This window comes from Mytilus galloprovincialis, chromosome 7, assembly GCF_965363235.1.
Source record: "Mytilus galloprovincialis chromosome 7, xbMytGall1.hap1.1, whole genome shotgun sequence".
Taxonomy (NCBI): Eukaryota; Metazoa; Mollusca; class Bivalvia; order Mytilida; family Mytilidae; genus Mytilus; species Mytilus galloprovincialis.
Genome location: NC_134844.1, coordinates 25,358,044 through 25,375,864, shown reverse-complemented (window position 1 = coordinate 25,375,864; position 17,821 = coordinate 25,358,044). Strand labels below are relative to the sequence as shown.

General features: G+C 32.2%; 1 long non-coding RNA gene across 1 annotated transcript; it reads left to right on the top strand.

Moving 5' to 3' along the window:
* Window positions 1-14,608: 14,608 nt before the first annotated feature.
* On the top strand, window positions 14,609-17,522 carry LOC143081590 (uncharacterized). The gene is made up of 2 exons (XR_012979975.1): window positions 14,609-14,727; window positions 17,079-17,522. It is a non-coding gene; the product is annotated as an uncharacterized LOC143081590 (long non-coding RNA).
* Window positions 17,523-17,821: the final 299 nt, after the last annotated feature.

The window sequence follows — 17,821 nt, the reverse complement described above, 5'->3', positions numbered from 1 at the left end:
CTAAGGTAATCTATTCCTGAGTTGCATGTATGAGCTTGTTTGAGGTTAATCGCGCGACCTTAATGCGAAATTTATATGAGCAAATTTTGTGTTTTGGAAATTTGGTTAGGTATAAAGAAGCTTTTCACATTAGTTTTCAAACTAAATGTAGCTCGAAATATTGCACAGAAAGCACATGACATATCCGCTTAAATACTATTTTGAAACCAACTTACGTCACGGTAACGACATTTCTACTTAAATATCAGTAGAACTATCTGATTAAGAGGTTCATTTGAAAGTGAACTCCATTCTAGGGAAAAAATCTGATGAAATATTCTAATTGAGATTAAATAATACCTAGTTGAAACATGATAATAAAACATACTATCCTTAAAATGTAAATGATAAATACAAAAATTCAGATTCTAGAAAAATTGTCACTTCCAAAATAAAAACAAGTATCTGCCAACTTGAACGATGATGTTGAAAATAATTTTTTTTAACAATTTAATTATTATTTTTTATTTGAAAAGATTATTTGATCTTTAATTGTGTTGGCTTTAATCATTGAGTGTATCATTCGAGAGTCTTCAGTAAGGGAAAAGAGGTTAAACCTTTTTATAAAACAATTGTTTCACAAACTATTTACCAGTGATTTGACAGGTTGGTCCATATCTAAATTTATAGTTATGTAGTTAATCTAATCCCCCCGTCACTTTTACATAGATATAACAGTGATTTTGTTATAAGATAATTGTATCAGTTTGATCAAAGTAAGTGTGTGGGGCTAGAATCATTACCTTTGATTTTTGGCTGTCCGTATGATACGTGAGCATCACAAGCTCGTTGGTTCCTGCAAAGTATATAACGCTGATGTTTTAATCATATTTGATATAACCCCTGCCCATATAAACATGTATTACAGCATGATAGAAATATCAAAAGTACATTGATCCAGCTTTTGGTAAATGCGCACAGTATTAGCTACAGTATTATTTAGTACTGGTTTACCTTGTATCTCTGTAATATTGTGATGAAACATTCGCATCAGTTGATATAAAACATAAGATGTGGTATGATTGCCAATGAAACAACTGTCCACAGGAGACCAAAATGACACAGCAATTAACAACTTTAGGTCACATTGTGGCCTTCGACAATAAACAAAGCCCATACCGCATAGTCAGCTGTAAAAGACCCCGATATGACAAGGTAAAACAATTCAAACGAGAAAACTAACGGCCTTATTCATATAAAAAAATGAACGAAAAACAAATATGTGACACATAAACAAACGACAACTACTGAATTACAGGCTCTTGACTTGGGACAGACACATACATAAATAATGTGGCGGGGTTAAACATGTTAGCGGGAGCCCAACCCTTCCATTAACCTGGGACACTGGTTTAAAGTACAACTTTAGAAGTTGAGTTGTGCTTAAGAGAATAGCTTAACTTATAGACTAACTCAGTAATATGCGATCGTAACAGTTCATTTGTATGTGTTTCTCTTCATTTGAGTTTCTTTTTTCATATTTTGACCATGTGATTATGGACTTTCCGAATTGATTTTCCTCTAAGTTCAGGTTTTTTGTGATTTTACTTTTTAAATTTCTAATAAACGTTTTATTTCAACGCACTTGTTATTTGGAAATGAATGATTATCGCTCTTACAAAATCAAAGACAAAACATAAACGTCTTATAGTGTGAACAAATACTACAGTTTCATCGAATTAATGTTAATTTCACACGCGACGAAACGATGGCCGTACATATACAGATATAGGAAGATGTGATGTGAGTGCCAATATCCAAGTAACAATTTATAAAAGTAAACCATAATAGGTCAAGGTACTGCCTTCAACACAGAGCTTTGTCAAAGGACCCCAACAATAACTAGTGTAAAACCATTCAGAAGGGAAAACCAACGGTCTAATATATACAAAAAGATATATAGTATGTTAGAATTATTAAGCTCTTGCTACAGTAACATCAATCACAACTAGATGTTAGTCGCTTAATAAACAAAACATTGTTTTTATAGTTGATTTTTTACATAAATAATAATAATAGAAAAAGTCCCAGTGAAATATTACACGACAACATATCTTTACATGAGTTCGGATTATGACAATTGAACAAATGCAGAATATCAATCTGTTTGATATGCAATTGTTTTCCTTCGACACATATCTGTTATATTATAGGTTTTTATAAAAAGGGGGGACATTCTTGAAGACAAACATATATATTAAAATGAAAATTTATATTTTTCAGATAGTCGTAAAACGGTCGGATTTCTGGCTAAATTATCAAAAAATTCTATTAGTAATACTAAAGATAAATTCACAGTGATATTTGATACAATAGTCATCAACACTGGTTCTGGATACGATGCTTCCACTGGACAGTTTGTTGCACCTTACGAAGGTCTATACTATTTTTCCTGGACAATAATTACATATAATTCGAAATATTTCCCAACACTTTTACTGCATAATAACAACATGATTGCTGGTAACTATCCGGATGGAAGAGGATTATCTTCTTCAAGTCACGTGTCTGCGACCCAAAGTGTTTTGCTACACCTTGCAGCCAAAGACAAGATACACATCATAACTAATACCGGTATTTCTAAATGGGCGCATATGTATGGTGGTGTATGGTCGACTTTCAGTGGTTTCAAAATTTAACAGTTTGAAAAATCGTTGAAAATAAAAATATCCAATACATGATCGTATTTTCTCTTTTTTCCGTATAACTGATGGCAAATGTCGTTAGAATTGTTTTATATTCACAGGAGTACGTATTTAGAGATAATTCCGTGTCTACAGATTAATTTTAGTTCGAATTACTTAATATACAGCATATTATCTTATATAATGACAACAAGCAGCATTTTCTACATTACAGAGAAACTTGCATGAGCAACACGATCAACGTTGAGTATCTGCTTACCCTTACGGAACACTTATATCATACTAGGTTTTTGGTTTAGTTTTACATTACATCGCATTTTTTTATGTAATACTAAAAGCTAATCATTAATCACAGAACCATAAAATGAGACCAGGTTAATCTTGTTGACTTGTATAACTTTCCGGAAGTCTGACTATCACTGAGCATCTAGATGCGCTAAAAAAGCAGCACGATAAGTTGAACAGTTTCTAGAGTGATGCATATTCTTATTGATATTCCACCAGCTATTTCAAGTCGTCACTTTGTCATTTCTAAAGTTTTTGATGTTTAACCTTTTTATTTGAAAATATTGAAACTAGGATAAAGGAGAATACCAACACTTTTTAAATTTTTGTTACTTTTTAGATTCACAATAAAACGCCCAAGTAAATAGGCGGGACAATGACTACAAAATAGTTTTTCATCAAGGCACACACAAATCCTCTAACTATTTTTCTAGATCCTTATAATTATGTAACCAAAACAACCATTTTCTAAAAAGATAATACCAAAAATACCGAAGGAAAATTCAAAACGGAAACTTTAATCGTGTTTGCCAAAATAAAATGTCATAGATATAAGGAAATGCGGTATGAATTCCAATTGGACAACTTACCATCCTAGTCATAATTTGTAAATAGTAAACTATTATTAAAAAAAAGTATGGCATTCAATACGAAGCATACGACTGTTGTCCTTATTCCTGACTTTAAGTAAGGACAGGTGCAAACAAATGCAGTTGGTTTAAACGTTTCAACATGCGCAAACTTTCACCCTAACCTAAACAGTAATATAACAGAACAACAATACAACATAGACAGACACATTATAAACTATCATTATCAATTATTAATAAAGCAAGTGATATATTTAAAAACGACCATTTTCTTAACCTAAAATGCTGAAAGAAAAGAAGGAAAATTCGAAACGGAAATCCTTTTATCAAAAAGCTCATAGATTTAAGAAATGGATGTCAACAAGACAACTCTCCATCCTAGTCATTATTTGTAAAAAAAAGAGTAACAAATGTAAAAGACAAAGTATGGCCTGCAATACGACGTATATTACTGTTGTCAATATTCCCGACTAAGGACAGATGCAAGCAAATGCAGCGGTTTTAAAACGTTTAAACAGACGCCAACTTTCACCCTAACCCAAAACAGTAATATAACATTATAACATAAAATTACTCCATATAAACTACCATTTGAAACAGCTTAACTTGATAACAAAAGAAATATGTTCAAAGAAAGTAATAAAATTTTAAATTTAAATGGGGATGTGTCAAAGACACAACAACCCCAAAAAAAATATTCATCCGAAGACATGCGTCAGCTACCCCTAAACAAAAGTTTTTACTAGTTCAGTGATAATGGAGGTCATACCTTGTCACCATCTTACGGTGTTTATATATCTCAACTTGTACGATTCGCTCGTGTATGTAACAATGTTTTAGATTTTATCGAGAGAAATTTATGTATTACTGAAAAATTATTACACCAGGGTTTTCGATATCACAAACTAGTCAAAACTTTTACTAAATTTTATCATCGGTATAAAGACATCATTCGTAAATATAGCTCAACATGTAGACTTCTTATACGTTCAGGTATTTCACATCCAATTTTTTGTGGAAATATTCTTTATAAAGCACAAAGGTGTCAGTATTCACCTCAGAAACTTACAAAACCTTTGAACAGACTTATTAAGGAGGGAAATAATTACGTTTACTTTTCTACATTGGTTAGAGGTATAGAGGGAGGGTTGAGATCTCACAAACATGTTTAACCCCGCCGCATTTTTGCACCTGTCCCAAGTCAGGAGCCTCTGGCCTTTGTTAGTCTTGTATTATTTTAATTTTAGTTTCTTGTGTACGATCTGGAAATTAGTATGGCGTTCATTAGCACTGAACTAGTATATATTTGTTAAGGGCCCAGCTGAAGGACGCCTCCGGGTGCGGGAATTTCTCGCTACATTGAAGACCTGTTGGTGACCTTCTGCTGTTGTTTTTTTATTTGGTCGGGTTGTTGTCTCTTTGACACATTCCCCATTTCCATTCTCAATTTTATTAACTCCGACTTGTATATACAAAAAAATAATTAAAAATTATACACTACTAACAAAGATAATAGGCTTCTGCTTTGTGACAGACACAAAAATGCAGCAAGGTAAAACTCCCTTTTTTGGAATCTTAATCCCCTTTACCTCAAGAAAATGTAGAAAAAAAACCCCACAGCAATACGCAGATTAAAACTCAGTTTCAAGGAAGTCCCAATTTGATGTCAGATTAGGTAACAAATATGATGATACATGAATAAACAAAGGACTACTAGGAAGTACTGACATGCAAGCTCCATATCTTAATAAAACTGTTTAGAGATTATGTCTTCATCATATGAATATCAAGTACAATCTTTCCCGTTAGGAGTTAAGTATCATACCATCATGAAATATATGAGAAGAACATAACCCGTATTATGCCAACAACTGGTTTTAGAATACTGTAAATCCATTATAACGCTTCAGACCTCAATCAAACTGTTTAGAGATTATTTCTTCATCATATGAATATTAAGTACAATCTCCGCCGTTTGGAGTTTAGTATCATACCATCATAAAATATATGAGAAGAATATAACACGTATTATTCCAATAACTGGTTTAAGAATACTAGTAAAAGAAGAGGGACGAAAGATACCAAAGGGACAGTCAAACTCATAAATCTAAAACAAACTGACAACGCCATGGCTAAAAATGAAAAAGACAAACAGAAAAACAATAGTACACATGACACAACATAGAAAACTAAAGAATAAACAACACGAACCCCACCAAAAACTAGGGGTGATCTCAGGTGCTCCGGAAGGGTAAGCAGATCCTGCTCCACATGCGGCACCCGTCGTGTTGCTTATGTGATTACAAATCCGGTAAATAGTCTAATTCGGTAGGTCAAATTCATGAAAGGGAAGGTGATTGTAGTTACGACGTAAGGAACATATCCGATATCATTTGTGAAATGGTTATTCCATAACGGTCAACCAACTCGTGATGGCGTCCGTAAAATTTACGAAGGGATGATTTCAACTTCACCATTTGGAACTCTTGATTTAATAGCTTCCTTGTGAGCAGTAACCCTCTATCAAGAAAATCATGATAGGAAATGCAAGCACGGGAATATCGTATCAATTGAGAGATATACACCCCGTATGCAGGTGCTGCTGGAATGTTGCTACTTAGAAATGGAAAGTTCACAATTGGAAAGCTGAAATCATCTCTTTTGTCGTAAAGTTTTGTCTTCAACCGACCCTCATTGTCAATTTCTAGATGTAAGTCAAGATATGAAGCTGACTTAACTGTATCTGTAGTATCCTTTATCTCCAATTCGATGGGATAGATGCGTTCCACATAGTCACCAAATTTTGAATTGTTTAGTGAAAGAACGTCATCTATATAGCGGAAAGTAGAGTTAAAGGATATTGCTAACTTCTTATCTTTCTTCCTAAGAAGTTCCTGCATGAAGTCAGCCTCATAATAATAATGAAACAAGTCAGCAAGTAGAGGGGCACAGTTTGTTCCCATTGGGATGCCGACAGTCTGTTGAAAAACACGTCCTCCGAACGTAACAAATATGTTGTCAATCAAGAAATCAATCATCTTGATAATATCGGTTTCAGAGAGTAAATGTGTTTATTTCCGATGTAGACACCCTATATAGTAAAACTAAAATATGCCATATTTAATGGCCTTACAGCGGCATAGTAACTATATTCCTTCCTAATGAGCCTATTTAAAGGTTTTGTTATCATTTTAGATGAATGTCGACATTTAGGTGTTTTGTAAAGAATGTTTTTATACAAGATTGGATGTGAAATACCTGAAAGTATTAGATGTCTGCATGTTGAGTAATATTTACATATGATGTCATTGTACCGATGTTCAAATTAAGTAAATGATTTGACTAGTTTGTTATATCGAAAACCCTGATGTATTTTTTTTCAGTAAAATATATATTTTCTATGCTAAAATATAATATGTTCTTTCAAACAAATGCGTATTCTACAAGTTGAGACATATATAGACTATAAACACCATAAGATTATGACAAGGAAAGGCACTATCTTAACATATATTAAACGAGAAATAAAAATGATTACACAATATGTAAAAACTATGTCAAAGAACATACACAGGTAACTTTATGATAAGATTACAGTTAGAAGTACGGAAATATAAATACGAGAACAGAAGTGAAAAGGAGTAGGTCCAGTAAGACCCTTTTTTGGCCCCAAAATATAGCAGTTTTACAAAATTAATAAAATGTACACTTTTAGTAATTTATTGAACAGTGGAATACTTCTGCTACACAAATATTTGCTGTTTTCGACAATACAATGCACATATATCGGGTACTAGCATCATTATGTCATGCTAAATTACTGAAATCTTCACAATTCTAGTATTTTAGTTAAATTTTAGACGGTTTCCGCGTAAAACGGATAGGACCTACTCCTTTATTGTTATACTAAACACTTATCAAAGGTATATCAGAAAAATGCAAACTAATAATAACAAAATGAAATATAAATTGTTTGAACAGGTTCAATCAACATGGGAGTACGATTTGAGAGTTGCTAAAGTAACCGAAAGCTTTTTAAAAGCCAAGGACAATAACAAATGAAAAATCATGCATCAGAGAGTAACAAAATTATAACACATCACAGGATTTTAATTTTTAACGCCATTGACAGTCAAAGAGATCAAATCAACACGAAAATACGACTAGAGAGTACTTGCAGTTACTGAAAGGAAGATACACACCAAAAACAATTCAAAACATTTATTAAAACACATCCAACTGATTTAATGTCTTGACGTCATGGACCGTGAAAGAAGACATGATACACAGTGCACAAACCTTTTGCTTTATAAAAGTACAATCCAGATTCTATAACTAATTTATTAACAAGTACATCGTTTGATGGTTAGACTACAGAATGACAACATGTGTATAAGAACTTCTATTGATCTCTTTTATTATGTTTATTTAAGAACATGAAGACATGTAAGAGTTGCTGATCTGTCAATTAATTACTGTATTAAATGATACGGTAATTAAGTGAGGTGAACTTCATAACATATCCGATATCATATGTGAAACAAATATTCCATCACGTTAAAAAAACTCGTGATGGCGTCCGTAATAACCTGTATTTTTTGTATCCTTTGTCTAAAGTTCGATCGGATAGATGTGTTCGACATAGTCCCTACATTTTGAATAATTTAGTGGTAAACATTATTTATATGGCGTACAGTAAAGTTAAAGAATATTGCCTACTTCACTTGTGTCTTGTTTCTTTGATAAATTTTGAAGTCAGCCTCATAAGGATAAAGAAACAAGTCGACAGGACGAGGGACACATTTGGTTCCAATGGAAATGCCGATAGTTTGTTAAAGTCACGTCCTCTAAACATAACAAATATGTTGTCAATAAAGAAATCAAGCATTTTGTTTGAATTAAAGGGATTCTTTACAAAGTAGAAGTAATCCCTCCCTAAGACATGATATTTGTATCTACGTTGGTCATTCTATTTTATGAAACAAAGCAATACCAACTCTTTTAATTTGTCATTTAGTTGGAAATGGGGAATAATTGTGTAAAGTGTAAAAAAGTCAAATGCGTCAATGCTATTGCAAGATGATAGAGTCTTTGATTGTATGTACTCTTAGAGATCTTTATATATTTTTTTAGTATCCCCAACTGACATTCGCCACCTTTAACATAGGAAGTTTTTATTTCTGATGATGTTGGTGTTAATAATGTAGGTATCGTAGGACACTTAGAAGACCTAGCAATTTAACGGCGTTTTATCAGCACCTCGGGTTTGACACGAATATCAATTATATGGTTATTTTAATAAATTTTCTCTTTACAAAACATTGCATTTTTCCGGGAAAATAAGGATCGCAGACAAAGATTACCGTCGGCGTATTTGGCACAACTTTTTTTGTAATTTTGGGTCCTCAAGGCTATTCAACTTTTTAATTGTTTGGCTTTATATCGTTTTTGGGTCCGAGCGTCATTGATAAGTTTTATGTAGACGTAACGCGCGTCTAGCGTATTTAATTATAATCCTGTTACCTTACATTTAGAAAGATATACTCATCTGACACAGTTAGCCCGAGCCCGAAAATTTTACACACTTATGATAATTGATTATCATTATACATTAAAACGACATTTATATCATCTTTTATATAAGCTTTGGATTTAAAATATTTTATTAACCACATCATTCTCCCAGACAGGAAATAACCACGAAAAAACCCCAACGTATTAAAGTAATCTTTCAAGCCTGTGGACTATTGTATGGGCAATGTCTTGTACGGACGATTTTATTTTGTGTGAAACTCGACAAACTTTACATAAATTGATAATTAAACACATAAATCTTAAAGCATAAAAGATTTATCAAAAGTCGGTCATACATAATACAAAACAACATAAGCTCTGTAGAGCTTTTTATCCGACATACATATATACGATGAGCACAAGGAACAGAACACATACAACTGTAAGCACATTATGCAAAAAATAAATAAGGGTATCAAGCACATCAATTAATAAACAAAACTAAAGCATATACAACAAACATAAAATGCAGATTAACTAACATTCGTGCAACAGCTATTATATAAAGCACTTAAAACACAAATAGAAAAATGCATCAATATATAAAAAGCCAGAGTATACTAAATAAATTATCTACAACTTGTACATGTCAATGTCAATCTAATTTGTCTGCTTTTTAAACTTGTTTGTGTAGAATTTATTAACAGTTGTTGATAAGTACTACAATAGTCTTCATCAATAAATCTTAAGGCACGCTCCTGTATTTTCTCCAATTATCTGGTATTCCTATCAGAACAGAAGTACCATACTTCAGGACAATAATTAAAATTTGGCATGATAATTGAATAATATATAACAAGTCTACCTATTTTTTTTTATTAAATGTTTACCAATACGTTTAAGTACATGTGACTGTCTTGATCTTGTTACAAATGTTAGAAACATGGGTATTAAACTTAAGCTGATAGTCAATTGTTACACCAAGTGATTTCACTTCATCTTCACAATGTATGATACTACCATCTAGTTTAAAAGAAATAGTTTTATTTTCAGGGTTCTTGCCCTAGGCTTTTGCCTAAAATTTGCCAGCGCTGGCCTTCATATGCTTTAATTTACTAGTAAACCAGTGAAAGCTCTAAGTTTTCGTTTTTCTTCAATATTCACAACAGTGTCTATATCGGAATGTGAATATGACAAAGTATTGTTATCTGCATAATTATATAATGAAGTGCTAGATAAAATATAAAAAAAAATCATTCAAGATAAAAATCAAAAAGTGCAGGTACTTATATACAGTTTTGCAACACACCTTTATATATATCTTGCAATGTACTTATATATATACCAACTTTTACACACTGTTTTCTTTTATTGAAATAGATGTATATCAAGCTTAAAGCTGATTCAGATAATCTATATGCCTTCAGTTTTAAAATTGATTATATTATGAGGAAGGCAGTCGAAGGCTTTCGAGAGGTCCATCTGCACAGCAGCAATATATTGATTATGACCAATAGCCTTCTTCCAATCCTCAATGATTTTCATAGTGTTTCTGACAGCCGTATCCTACTCTAAAGGCAGACAAATATGGGTGAAAAATATTTTGAAAAAAAATAACTAGCTGTTTGAAGATGGTTCACACGAAAAGAAGTGTTACAACAGACAAATACTGACTGGCCTATGGTTACCAACTTCGAATTGACTATTCTTCTTGTGAAGTGGAACCTCTTGAGCCTCTTTTAGTTTGCCTCGAAATATAAAGTGCTCAATTGATTTGTTTATCAATTTTGTTATTGGTGTCACAATTGCTGGTTTTGCCTATTTCAGTTCCATGAATGAAGAAGGATTTTGTACATTTTTTCTCTGTTTCAATGGTATTTTCAATAATTAGAAGAGTTTATTCATAGTCTTCATATGCTTTATTGGTATAATTCTTTATTGACACCGGTCTGATAATAAAGATCCACAATTCGGGGTTCTTTATAACCATTTCAATCAACCGGGCCATGATCCTTCTTTATCAATGAAACTACGCATAATGGAAAATTCTCTCACTACATCAATAGCCCTGTACAAAACCTCCTCTCCGAAAAGACCAAAGTCTATTTTCAAAGAAAAAGAGGCCGTGAAATGTCTTTTATTTCTCATGATAAATATGTTGTTGTTCCTGTGGACGACGCTTAAAAAATGTTGTCTTTGTATGTAAATCGTATTACTACGATCGCTTTTGAAAAAAAATAAAAAATAAATGAGCACTCAGGTAAACCCACATCCACAAACATATCATTTCACAAGGCTAAGCTTTTGGCAAATCATAAGTCCTTCATGACTTCAATAAACATTACATTTAACAACCCATCAGATGACTTACCTAGTTTGTATTGGATACATAAGCTTCACATCATTCCGTAAAAACAACGGTACATTGCCGGCTTATCTTGGCCAATATCCCTAATGCTCCTCAAAATGAGGAACACAAAAGTTGTGTGTAAACAAAAAATCACTGTGAAGTGATATTTAACATGTTGCTATTATAAACATGTGACTGAGCTTAATCGTGTGTTTTGATTTGGAAATTAGAGGAACATAGAATAAATGTATAAATACTATGGAGCTTTTAAATGTGTCCACAGTATTAAATTGACAAAGAACTGATTGTGTTAAAAAAGAGCTGCATCACGAAAGGAGTTTCGGGGTATTCTAATTAATGGAAAATGTAGTCTCACTTCGTACCACGAAAATTTAACCACGTAAAACTATGTAAAAATGTCTCAACTTCGAAACTTTGTGTTATGCTGTCGAACACCCCTTCTCTGTTTGTATGATTCATTAGATAGGTATTTCACTTGACCCATATATTTCATCTTGTTGTACCGTGATATTTTAGGTTATAAAGTCAACCTGTAACTTTGATATATAAAAATGATAGGATCTGAAGCGAGATGATGTATCAAATATTTTTGCTTTGTACGTTTTCAAGACAAAATATTCAAGTCAAACACGCCCTAACAACATAAAAAGGAGCACTCGATTTTTATTCACTTTTTTTTATTACTACAGTTAACATTAAAATAAGCATTTATCGCCTTCTATAACAAAGAGCTTACATTCCTTTGATCTATTTCAACCGGGTTTCCGCCTGAGTAGTACTCTTCAACTTAATTTTTTAAGTTTATTTGACACAAAACCATTTTTGTTTTATCTTTTTATAATATGTGTACTAAAATGTCCATTAAATATAGTTCACATGTACTAAATCTCACATTTGATTAGCACTTCTGAAAAAATTACAAATTTCAATACACAATGTACAAGGATTAAAAAAAACCAATCGAGACAGCGGAATATTTACGTCTTACCCGACTTTGATTCATTAAGACTAAGTAACAAAAGGCAATTATGGTTATCATTTGGCCATCATATAACCTATGCTTGACATTAAAAACGATTTTAAACTTTACTTTACTTTGGTATAAATTTGTTGTTCTGACGTAAGCTGTTTAATTGGCAGTATGCAAATGCATTTTCTAGTGTTTATTATTAAATGTAACATGCTAAAAGTCCGCACTAGTATCTTCTTAAGAATTTTTCTATATCTTATGGTTGTTATTCAATGAAGATCAATGCCATTTGGAAAACAAAACGTAAAGTAAAGGAATCCCCAAAAAATTCACGAAGGATAGAATGTCCTTAATGACATTTTTTCATGTCTGAACTTGAATATCATATTACATGTTGACATTATAAAATTACTAAGAAATCTAACATGTCAAAACAGACTCTCAGGAAACAGTTCTAAACACCAAAGAATCTGACAGAAATCATGAGGTAAGAAAACAACCTTAGTAAATTATCTTAAACTATAAGTCAATTTAAAAAAAAAATACTAAAAAGAATAAATATTTCAGATACAAATTAATAGGCCAAAATACATAAATTAAATTGGATAGAAGTATTTAGAAGGTTTTAAAAAAGAAAAAAAAAGAGTTCAGAAGCAAAAAGCAGAACAAATTAAGCTTTAAGGTAAACAAAATTGAAAACTATTAGTTAGCGGCATGTCTGCTATTGCCTGGTAAAAATAGTACTGAGACAAAACGTTGGCATCTGATCATTAAATCTCATTGACATCGAACGTCACCAATGTGTGCTGATCTCAAGGCAATTATTGTTTGATATAAAAGTGATTTCTGTTTTATATATCATATATAACTTTTTATTTCTAAAACAATTCTAATGGTCTAGATTTATTTAAGGTGCATTCAGTCGTGCTTAGATCTTTATTCAGTTATTGATTGAAGTACATAAACTTCATTTGGTCTCTAAAATAAATGATAGGCACATCAAAATACATATGAAGATTTGGCATGATTGTAAATCAACTATGCATGGACCATAGGACTGTGAATTTAGAGATTACAGGTCACTATTAGGTGTCCAACAATTATAAAATTCTTAACAGTAAAGTATGCAAAGGGTTGACAATTCAAACATGACAGAATATTTGCGTTTGCTTGTACACTTAAAGGTCCTCGGTGATCACGGTCACGGTGTAACAACGTAACATGAGACATCATTTGGTAAGGGATTGACGTATTAGATCTGTTCTTAGTTCAAAAAACAATTGACAAAAAGACACAAAGTACCGGCGAATACTGAAAGCTAGTTAAAAGCTTCGTTTCAAGTAATGAACATCCTACGTTCTTCAAGTTCTTCAAGACTACAATGTCAATACGTACACCTTCAATATAATTACTAGTATTGTAAAACGTTATTACATTGTACCAGTTTATAAAAAGCACGCAATCATGATAACATAATGTTTGTTAGAGAAAATAACCATCAAGGAGAACAACAATTCAGATTCATCTGATCGGTCATATGAATAGATGATATAGTTGAACTATTGGTTAATTTTGTAGAAGTCATTGTAAGTCTATCAGTCATTGAATTCTCTTAAAAAGTTATCCTTCGACACATCTGAATATGTGTTGCAATGATCAGCTTTTCTACGTAGTTTTCGACAGATATTTTAAATAAACTTGACTGTATTTGTATTGTGTGTTCTCGTTTGATTTTTTGTTCACGTTATTTAATGCGGCGTCATCATGCGTTTTTTTTAAAATTTAAACGGTGGTCTATAATGGTCTGTGTAATTTGATCTCCGGTAGAACAACATATTTCTATTTTCATGCGATTAAAAAAAACAGAGACACTATATGATTTGTTTATAAGAATAACTATAATATGACGAAGTAAAATGATCACCAAAAATTATTACGTTTCTTGATCATTCAGGCATATCAACGAAAGCGATATCCGTTTATTTTACAGCACTGAATAATTGATCGAATTGCCTCGTCAGTTTGAGGCGTTAAGTTTGACTTTACTACCGCATTGATATATAGATATATAAGTTGTCGATACTTGTTTTGTTCATCATGTATATGTAATATTCCATGAGGTACATGTAGTAATATTTTTTTTCAGTGCGCTCAGAGTAATTGCTCCTTACGTTCTAGGTATAACACTCATTTCTTCAATCACTGCTCACAAAACGTGTTCTAAAAATGTCAACTTGTGGAAAAGTATACAATACCAGCTTAAGTTAGCTGAGAGTACAGAAGGACGATATGATTGCGATACTAAAGAATTGTGTAAGTACAACTACGATCTTTTCTTAATAACTTGATTAATAAAGGGCTGCGCTTTAGCGCATGATACGCCCGTTGCTCCTTTAACTTGTCTTTTATGCTTTAAATGAATTTATATGATCAACTAGAAATAGTGTCAAATACCCCTCCCCCCCAATAATAAATAAAAATGCACAAAAAAATTGGCACCATTAAGGTCAATAGATATAAACAATTTATCAAAGTTGGATAAAATTTTGTGAAAGTGTTAGTTATTGTCCGAAAATTGGAAAATCACCCCTTTTTTAAGCATAAAAATGCATAACACGGAAATGTAAAATCTGAAATTTATAAAAATTGAAAGGGAGCTTACATCAATAGATATAAACAATTTACCAAAGTTTCATGGACATTGGTGAAAGCTTTTTTGAGTTATTGTCCGAAGTGTTGAAAATCCCCCCTTTTTATGAATAAAGCCTCATTAATCCAAAACTTAAAATCTGAAATTTATTAAAATTGAAAGGAAGCTTACATCAATAAATATAAACAATTCACCAAAGTTTCATGGACATTGGTGAAAGCCTTTTTGAGTTATTGTCCGAAGTGTTGAAAATCCCCCCTTTTTATGAATAAAGCCCCATAAATCCAAAACTCAAAATCTGAAATTAAAAAAAACCGAAAGGGATAGATATAAACAATTCACTTAAGTTTCATGGAAATTGGTGTTTTTGAGTTATTGTCCGAAGTATGGACGACGGACGGACGGACGGACAGACGGACGGACAGACAGACGGACGGACGGACAGACGGACGGACAGACGGACGGACAGACGGACGGACAGACGGACGGACAGACGGTATACCATAATACGTCCCGTCTTAAAGACGGTCGTATAAAACAAGTTTAGACATGCTGTTTGTTTTATTATTAATTTGTGTGTCGTGTTTTCAAATTCTCTCACATTATAGGCATTTGGCTATATGAATTTAGGGAGCTATGTTAATCTGAAAATATGCAAATAAGTTGTATGTTGCCTTGCAAATAACGTTTAGATTGGCATGCTAAAATTGAAGACACAAGAAATCAGATTAGTCATACGGACACTCATTTACTAGATTTTGAAGTAAACTGATGTAGCTTTAAATTTTGAATACACTCGTCTTATATGATTAAGTTGAATAAAAGAAATGAAACTGTTTCAAAGACATTAGATTGAACTGTTTATTTTCTTCATTTTGAAGGGTTATATTACGTCCTTGAAAATGGCATATTTCATTAGAGACCCACAGCAATTGTTTTTGCAATTTTATAACTCATGTTAGTGGAAGACACCAGATGTATCTTAAAACGCTTTTATCTCAATTGTATATGGTAAGGTACATGTGACTCATAAGTATACATGAATATATCTGCGGATTTGAAGAATTGTCCCTTCCAAATTCTAAAGATATAAGCCAGCATGATGGAAAATTTTGGGTAACAGACAAGAACGGATAATTCATAAAAAAAATAGAGATTCATATTAATTCTAAAAGTATTGGCCATTGCTCTTGAGTGATCATACAAAAGTCAGCATTATCAAGATGCGGTTGAAATGGAGCATTGTTATCAAATAATTGTATCAAATACCAGTGTTTCAACAAGTTGGCCCATATCTAAATGCATTGCTATGCAGGTTATCTTCCAAAAAGGAAAACAAAACGTTACAAACGGCATTCGCCCGAAGCGATTTATTAGATGTACACAAATGTACTTTAATCAGAAACACTCAAATTCGAATATTCGAAAGTCAACTATATAAAAGAACCCTTACTACGTACAGTTGTAACATAATACAAAACAATATCAACAGAATATGCTTTTTTAATTGACTGTCTTACGTCAATATTAATTAAAAGACAGAAATGAAATGGTACACGACAATATATGTTTCATGATTTCGAATTATCACTAATAAATAAATACGATAATAAAGTAAAATCACAAAAAATGTTGAACTCCACGGAAAAGTTACTCAGTTGAACGGGAAAAATAAAAAGCTGAAACACATCAAATGAATTGATATTAACTGTAATATTTCTGACTTAGTACAGTCGTTTTATCGTGTAGGAAATTGTGTATTCAACCTTGTTTTCAAACAATAGGCATAAATGTTCAAAACGGTGTTAGACGAAACGCGCGTATGGCGTACTAAATTATAATCCTGGTACCTTTGATAACTATTTAGAGCAGTCTACACAGTACCAAACTGGTTAGTATTCCTGTTTTCCATTTATATATATATATATCTGTTATATAATGAGATAATAAAAAGGGGATAACATTTTATAACTAGTAACAAAAACTTTATAAAATGAAAATTGATATTTTTCAGATGGACATAAAACGGTAGGATTTCTTGCTAAATCTTCAAAACATCTAAGTAATGTGAAAATTGGATCGGCAGTTATATTTGATAAGATAGTTACAAACATTGGTTCTGGATACGATTCATCCACTGGACAGTTTGTGGCACCTTACGAAGGTTTATATTATTTTTCCCGGACAATTCTCACCTACTTTACAAAAACTTTCCCAACAATGTTACTGCACAATAACAACATCATTGCTGGCAACTATCCTGATGGTAGAGGATTATCCTCAAATAATGTGTCTGCGACTCAAAGTGTTTTGCTATATCTTTCAGCAAAAGACAAGATCTGCATCAAAACTGAAAGTACAGGATTGTATATGAGTGGTGGTAAATGGTCTACTTTCAGTGGTTTCAAAATTTAACAGTTTGTAAAAAATGTTGAACAAATACACATATCCAACACATTGGGCTATTTTCTGTTTTTGAATCAATATAAACGAAGGTAAATGTCTGGCTTTAGAATTGTTTTATATATACAGAAGTACATCTTTAGATATACAGAGTAAATTTGAGTTCGAATTCATTGATATACAAAATTATTTTATATAGTGACAACAAGCAGCGCGTTCTTCCTTACAAAGAAACTTTCATGATAGAGATAAAGGCAACAGTAGTTTACAAATGTCCAATAGTCATTAAGCGTTTAAGCAAAAATATATCTAGTAACAAACCAAAACCAAGTGAAACACATCGAACATAACAGG